Raw genomic sequence first — 8,743 nt, forward strand, 5'->3', positions numbered from 1 at the left:
GCCTAAGGGTAGGTCTTACATCAAAAATAAATGTATTCCAAAAAAAAAAAATGTATTCCAAACCAAGAAGAAAAGAGTGTGACTGAGCATTATTTCATGAGTACAAAGTCACAGCAGATTATTTTTGCAATTTTCAGTAAAGAGACTGAAAAATCTGCTTCATACCTCTAAAATTTTCAGAAATGAACATGGATAATTTTTACTTCTGAGTCTCCAAGAACCCCCTGGGGCATGCTCTGTGTGAGGCAGTTGAAAATGTCACTTTTAAGGATATGGGAATGATAGCTTTTCTTCCATAATTGATCGAACCCAAGGTAGCAATTTTATATATGTAAGTATTTTCTTAGTAGTGGTTTTAAGACTATTTGGGCAGGTAGAAATCACCATGTAAAGGCAATTTCTGGTTTTGGAGAGAGAGTAAAAAGGGAAAAAAAGTGTATAAAACTCTCTTTCCAAATATAGTCTCTTCCTAGTTAAGAAGGAAGATCATTCTATTCCAAAGGCCTCTAAGGTAATATAGAAAGGAGAGAAAGACTGAAGCATTTTCTTGGAAACATTTCATCTTTTCTCTATTTTTTTTAAAGGGGCCTTTTGATAACACTGGAGCTCATTGGTCTATAAGGGCTTTTATCTACAAAATAGCTACAATTAGCCACCAGATAAAAGATATAATGGAGAAGTTCTGTCTGTTCAGAAGTTATGATATTAATCATGATCACATGTTTGCAGAGTGGAGTCCATAAACTCTGCAATGGTGCATCAGAAGTCAAGAGGTATATAAAGGTCAGCCCTTCAAAGATGAAAGGCATGTCCTTGTTAGCTGCTGCAAAGTGCAGACTCTCTTAATCACCCCTCATCTTCATACACCCCTAGGCCAGCCAGGCAATGCCTGTTCAGGCTCCTTCTTACTTATTTTAATTTTCCACAGGGAACATGGTTTTCTATAAAGAAAGAAAAAGAGAGAAAAATTAAGAAAAGGGGCACATTCATGCCCCAATCCCTTCTCCTCCATCTCTCTCTCCTTTGGGGATTTTGGGAACACACACACACAGAGCCAGAATACTTTTCTTTTTGTAGAGAGACTTTTTTGCTTTAGGCGTGTGTACTTGCCAGAAAGACAGCAAGATAAATCACCTCCGGAGTGAGGGGTTGGGGGTGGCCACACTGCAATCCTTTCTCTTCTATTTTCCTCACAAGATCTTGGGCATGCATGCACATGCACCCAGCATGAGTTTTAAGTCTCCAGGTCCATGACTCAAACCATGGAAACTAAGTAGGATCCAGTGAAATAACCATTACCCCACTGTTGGTCCCATGCCAGAATATTTTCAAGCCACCAAATCCGGGACTTGAGCTACAGTTTGCAATATGTGATCCAGCCACCTTAGGCACCATACCACAGGTTGTCCTCGCCACTACTTGTAACCTTCAGCTTCCATTAACCCCAGGGGAGTACCTTCAGTATATGAGCTGCAGAAGGAAGCATGACAGGAGAGCTTCTTCACAAAAGGTTTTCTTATTTGGTTTCTGAAATTTCAGATAAAAATGAAAGAAGTTAAAAGAAAACCAGCTATTATTCTTTCCCTTTTTTTTTTTCTCTGTTAGCTTTGAGGCTAGGTATGAAATAGTTTTTTTTTTTTTTTTGGAGAGGTTTTCGCTATAGGGCGTGTACGCTCGCCAGACAGAGAGAGAGACATAGATACAGAAAGCGAGATATCACCCCCCCAGGGGGGATGGTCATGCTGCAATCCCTTCTCCTCCATTCTCCTCTCGGGATCTTGGGCACGCACACACACGTGCCCTGCGTGAGTTTTAAGGCACCGGGTCCGGGACGTGAACTGTGGTCGACTACGTGGGAGTCCAGTGGCATAGCCATTATGCTAACTGCTGGTTCCCAGAAATAGATTTTTTTTCTTTATTAGTTTTATCTTTTATTTAAAACTTACCTAGGTGATAGAGAAGGTAGCAGAAGGGAGATGAGCCACATCTTCTTCCTGCTTAAAAATATAATCATTAAAATTCTCTGTATATTTTTAAAAATAGAACATTGGATGATCATCTCTTTTTTTCCTGTGCAAATTCATGCTAATGTTAAATATCAAAGCAATAAATTATCCCTTGGCAGTGAATTTATTTTATGTAGGATGGTTTACATTTTGTTACATGACTAAATCCCCTAAATTTAATTTTATGATTGTTTGGATTTATCTCTTAATATAATAAAATTCAGTATAAAATTCTTGTATATTTTATTTTATAATAAAATATTAATTTTTATATCAGATAATTAATACAAAGACCTTAGGAACAGTGTTTGGCAAATAGCCAAAATTAGTAAGCATTATTATTATTATAATTTTAAAATTTGAATATCCATAATATTCAACTACAAGGGATGGATTAATATCATATATTACATACATTTGGGGGATTTAAACACAGCCATTATTGAAGCCTTACATAAAAATTATCCAGTTAAATGGTTGAAAAAAACCCTAAAATTTAATTACAAAGTTAAGATACAAAATAACCTTTATATACTATGCTAGAAAACATAAAAATGATACTGAGGAAATAATTATAGCAAGTGAAAAGCACATACATGAGTAATTTTTCTTATTCTTTGATTCTTTCTCCATTTTTTTTGTTTTCTAAATTTATAAGAAAAAAATAGACAATAAACTGCTAATCCTATTTCTCAGAGAAAGATCTAAGCATGATTGCTATCATATCTTCATTAGAACAGTTTTGCAAAAGTTTACCTGGCCTTTACCCTGTAGTTTAAAATGTGTCTTGAGGCTGATATTCCAAAATTTTAACTGTAGCAATAACCTTTGTAATTCTTGAGAGGTTTTTGTTTTGTTTTGTTTTGTTATTTTTTTTTCCGCTATACGGCGTGTGTGCTCACCAGACAGACAGAGAGAGAGACATAGAGACAGAAAGCGAGAAATCACCCCCCAGGGGGGATGGTCATGCTGCAATCCTTTCTCCTCCATTCTCCTCTCGGGATCTTGGGCACGCACGCACACGTGCCCGGCGTGAGTTTTAAGCCACCAGGTCCAGGATGCGAACCATGGTCGACTACGTGGGAATCCAGCGACATAGCCATTACGCTAACTGCTGGTTCCCACCTTTGTAATTCTTATAATCTTTGCCCTTGGCACAAAATCATTAACATTGTTGGGGGTTCTTTTCTCCAATCAAGTGACAGCATTTACGAACTCTATTTTTTCTCATAAATTAAGTCAATTAGAAAAGTAAATAAAAACTAAATACAATGGAACACAGGGCTTCTTTTCTCTCTTTGCAAGAAGGAAGCTTTGCTCCTTACAAACCTCTCCTTTTAAGTTGCTAGAAAAAGAGGAATGTGCTCTCATGCTCTTTCATTGCATATTCAATTTTTGGTTGATTGTTTATTTGCCTAGAGTCTTGAGGAAGTCTAGGGAACTGAACTCAGTTCTCTCTGGAATGATTTAGTGTAGCCAAGCCCCAGGCAAGAAGGCATCTAGTGAGGAAATCTAAGCTAGAATCCCTTAAGGATAATGAAAGAAGTTAACATCTACATTACTCTCCAGCAGTGTCTTACCAAATGTGGTCACTAGGACTCCTGCAACAGAATAATCTGGGGAGGCTGATAAAAATGCAGATGCCTTGGCATGATTCCAAAACAATTAAATAATATTCAAAGGTAGATATCAAGTTCTGTCATGTCCAGTGTGACCAAAATGCAGGATCCACAAAGCTACAAATGAGATAAAAACACTCAAGATAAGCAATGATCTTTAGCAGGGAGACCAGGAGGCTCGCAGTCTCTGAGGCATGAGACCTAGACTGGTTGATTCTCCATGTATTTATTGGGGAAGAAGGCACTGGAGAGGCAGTAAGCATTTGCTAAAGTCCTTGAAGCTGTTGAGATAGAGTAGAACTGCAAGACATCTTTAGGGAACAGGTGGCACTCTTTTTTTGGGGGGAGGGAGAGGTTTTTATGGGTGTTTGTTTGCTGTTTTTGCTTTAGGGTGTGCGTACTCGCCAGAAAGACAGAGACAGAGAGATAGAAAGCGAGAAATCACCCTCCAGTGGGTATGGCCATGCCGCAATCCCTTCTCCATCTCCTCTCAGGTCTTGGGCACACACGCACACGCACCCAGCGTGAGTTTAAGCCACCAGGTCCGGGACTCGAACCGCGATCGACTACAAGGGAGTTCAGGGACATACCCATTATGCTACCTGCTGGTCCCTAGGTGGCACCCTTGATCCAACCAATATGATCATGGGTTCCTATTTTCAGGACAGAGTGAGCACAGTGTTTTGTGTTTTCTTACTCCAATATCAACCATCTCAAGGTCTGACCACTCTGCAGCAAAGTTCAGCCATTTTTATAAATTTCCCAAGGACTTCCTTTCTACCTTAAATATCTGCTAATATTTTCAAAAATACTTGTCCCCTTTTAAATTAGCTGTACATTTTAATTTGTTTAAGGTTCTAAAAATTTATGGAAAATCCATTTTAAAATAACATATTGGGTTATCAAGAAAGTCATGACACATTTTTGCATAGAAAAACAGAAAAATACATCATGACTTTTCCTACAACTCAACAGAAGAAATAACAACAAAGGAATAACTAGCATATGTTTTCAGAGGCTCATTTTCTTTGAATTATTACATTTGGGTAATGCAATTATATTTAACCTATCTGCTATTTGGGGTAGGAATGTAATTGTTACATCATTTTAGCTTTCTGATAAAAAAAAATCTGTGTGTACATGTGTGTCTATATATATATACATATATATATATATATATATGTATATGCACACACACATATATATGTTTCCTAATATATTCAATAGGAATTTGTCTTATGAGTCACTTAATGATATGGGGAGGGATTGTAGAAATAAACTGTAATTATGACTTTAAAGGAGATTATATTGATTGAGCAAAATATAGTTTGATTATATGTATTACTACAACTAATAAAGTACACTAGAATATTTTATTCATAATATTGTGTGATAGCTTCGGTGATATCCAGGTTCTTGGTGTTTCAGACAAAAAAACTGAATGAAACATGCCAGTAGCAAAAAGCAAGGGATAGTTTATTAAGTAAAAGTGAAAGTATACTCCTGAGATACAGGATTGGACTGAGCATGAGAGAGAAAGAGTGACTCAAGAGCCCCAGTAATTTTTCCATGGGATGTACAATTACTTAATTGGGTTTGTGTTGACTGATCATAGGCTGGGCTGATTGGTTTCATCCCCTATATACCAAATGTGGCTGGGTCCACTAACTCATCTCATTGGCTATATCAAATATGGCTTAATCAGTGAGACATCCCACAGTGGAAATCTCTCACCTACATTATCTACAGTGGAGAATTTTCTGCCGTGATTGGTTTTTCTATCCAATCACTAGGCAAATATTCCAGCCCCTAAACCCACTTCCATTTTCTAGTTTTCTTCCTGCTTCAACAATAGTCTACATTTGGCCTTTTAAATTTACATATTCATAGATAATATGTAAAGCAGAATCCTAAAATGTCCAAGGAATAATATCAACTAATTCTCTCTGTGACAATCAATATTTCCTATAGCAAAGACTATAAAATCTTTCTCTTCCCCAAATTGTTAACTTAGTCTTCAACTCTCAGACCATAGGAGATCTGGAAAACTAATCTAAATCAGGCGAAGAAGAAGAATATAACTGGGACTAGCAGATGGAGTAATGGTGTGTTGTTGGACTCTCACATGGCTGACCATGGTTCAAGTCCCAGACCTGGTTGCTTGAAATAACAACAGACACGCCCAATATCCTGAGAGGAAAGTGGAGAAGGGATTGTAGCATGGCTATACTCTGGGGGGGAGGGCGTAATTTCTCACTTTCTGTATCTCTGTCTCTCTGGCAAGTGCACACACCCTATAGCAAAAATCTCTCCTAAAAAAAAAAAAATACAAGACTCTATCAAACTTTCGGATGAGAGGAAATGTGTAGAGCAGTTGTTATATTAGCACTAGAAACAGTAAAGGGGAGATATAATATTTGTTGAATGTCTGCTATGAGACAGAGCATTAAAAAGCTGATTAAAAACTCTGCTCAAGGGTTTTGTTATCCATAACACAAACTAATTTATTCCCTATTCAAGGGATCAGTAGTACTGAAATTAGAATGACCCAATTTAAGCTCAAAATCTTTGAAAAATTTTTGAGGGATTTTTGCTATAGGCCACATGCGTGCACTTGCCAGAGAGGTAGAGAGACAGAAAGTGAGAAATCACTCCCGGGGAGATGCCCAAACCGCAATCCCTACTCCATTCTCCCCTGAGATCTTGGGCATGCACACACATGAACCCAGCATAAGTGTAAAGCCTCCAGGTCTGGGATTTGAACCATGATCGGCCATGTAGGAGTCCAATGACATAAGTGCTACACCATCTGCTGATCCCAAGTTCAAAATCTTGAACCAGAATTCCAACTGGCCTAGTGAGAATCAGGTACAGACCCTTTGAAAAATCAGAGACATCTATGGAGATGACTATGGCCAGATTAGGTCTCATGCCCATTCATAGACTACTAAACCGTGCCCAGGTTGTCAGCGTCTCTTTGCTTAAGTATGGCTGCTCCATATATAACTAAGCAGAAAGCAGTGGGATAAGATAATTTCAGAGAAGTTAGCAGAGCAGGGGAGGCTTGACAGATAAATACTAGGATTCTACAGGAGCCATTTTGAAAGTGCTTTCTTTGACCACATCTGGGACAGTCTAAGTGTCAAAATAAATAGTGACAGATATGGATTATAGCTAATTAAATAAAATTGTTATGCATGAGGCCATATTGACATAAATATATTAATAGAATTTTTTTAACTTAAAGAAATGCCAGATAATCTAGAAAGCATATGGAGCTAAACAAATCAATGTTTATTAGTAGGTTTGAAGAACAGAAATTCTGCATAATTTCAAAGAATATTCCCATAAAATTCTCATTTATAATTTTAAGGATAAATATGATGCTACAGAGCAGGAACCTGTGGCGTCTACCTCAACCAAAGGCTCAAAGTCAGCATCACCAATGTTGGGGCGAACACTGTGGACCTCCTTCTTAACGTGGAACATGTAAAAGGGCCATAGTATCACTTTTATGATCTCTCTGCTCATATGTATCATCTGAATCTAAACTCGAGATACAAGACACATGCAAATCAAGGGCTCTTCTATGAAGTAACTCTACAAAAATGTCAAGCTCTTCAAAAATAAGACAGCTACATTTCTAAATTAAAAAGGACTAAAGAGCCATGATACTTAAATGTAGTGCATGATCCTGCAGTAGTTCTTGGACAATCAAAAAAGACAGCTAAAAAGCATATTATTGGGACAACTGATCAGTTTAATTACAGGTTTCAGATTTCATAACATTATGCTTTTGTTTAGGTTTCTTATTTTGGTAATCATAGTGTGGTCATGAAGAACGATGTACTCATTCCTATGAAAGACATACTGAAGTATTTAGTGGTAAAGGTGTATGGTTACTCTTTAACATCAGTCAGCAGAAACTGACTGTTGCTGGCTACATACAGACACACATCAAAGATGTCCACTTTTGAAATAGGGAGGAGCAAACCATAGTTGTTCTAACCTGGAAAACTGGAATTAAAATATGAGTTTATGTTGGTGTGAAACATTTTGAAATATGTACATTGTTTTTTCATAATATGCATGTTCCTAAACTTTTTGTAGGCCCCTTCAGATTATAGATTTATCCTATCTGGGGAGGTGGAGTAGGGTCTCTGGAGAAATCACAGGATTAGAAAAAAATGATAGAAAAATCTGTTTCTTGTTAGTCATTTTAAAACAGGATACATTTGAAATTTACACTCTAAAACACACTCTTTTTTCAAACAATATTAAAAGGAACAATTGTTTCAAGAAATTCTGTTACTGAGGAAATCTTTAATTGTCATTTTAGGTAGTATATTCTTATTTTTCTCCGTTTTTAATATTTCAGGATTGGTTAAAGCCTACTTGATAAATTGGAACTGATGCACATAATAATGGAGGTGGGCAACCAGGCTTACAATCGGACAATTTTCATTATTAAAAGCCATATATTATTTTAACATATTCTAAATAACATGCATTTTTATGTTTTCACTTAAACCAGCTTATATTTTGCATTAAGCTAGAGAGCATTATGTCCAACATAACGATTCAAGACTCATTATGTATCTTAACATGGATTAGAAAGAGGTAATGTCTGAAATGAAAGATGGCAGAAACTTACCTTGTAGACATAAAATAGATACCTAAATAAACTATATAAATTGGCAAGTTAAGAATCTATGTCCTTTATTTTTCTTAAAATATTATTTTTTATTCCACTTTTATTATCTTACTCCTTATTAATGGATCTCCCCAAAAATGATAGAAACATAGAAAATAGTAATATTTTAAAACAAAGAACACTTGATAAAATATTTAGCAGAAGAAAATAGGAATTTTGAGCTAGAATTACAGAATTATTCTGTAACATTTTTCCTCCCATGCTATATCTTAAGTTCCTTTACATTACTTAGTTGGTTGACTAAAGCAAGCATTTGCTAAATAGTTCCCTTGGGGCTTGAATGAATTAATAGATTCCAAAAGTAAAGAACACAGTACAAAATAGTATATTCTAAAACACAATCCTTAATAAACTATTTGCATAAAAGATTTTGGGAAGCTCTTCCAGATATTTTGTTGCAGCGT

The sequence above is a fragment of the Tupaia chinensis genome, unplaced genomic scaffold (assembly GCF_000334495.1).
Source record: "Tupaia chinensis unplaced genomic scaffold, TupChi_1.0 Scaffold000519_1, whole genome shotgun sequence".
Classification (NCBI taxonomy): domain Eukaryota; kingdom Metazoa; phylum Chordata; class Mammalia; order Scandentia; family Tupaiidae; genus Tupaia; species Tupaia belangeri.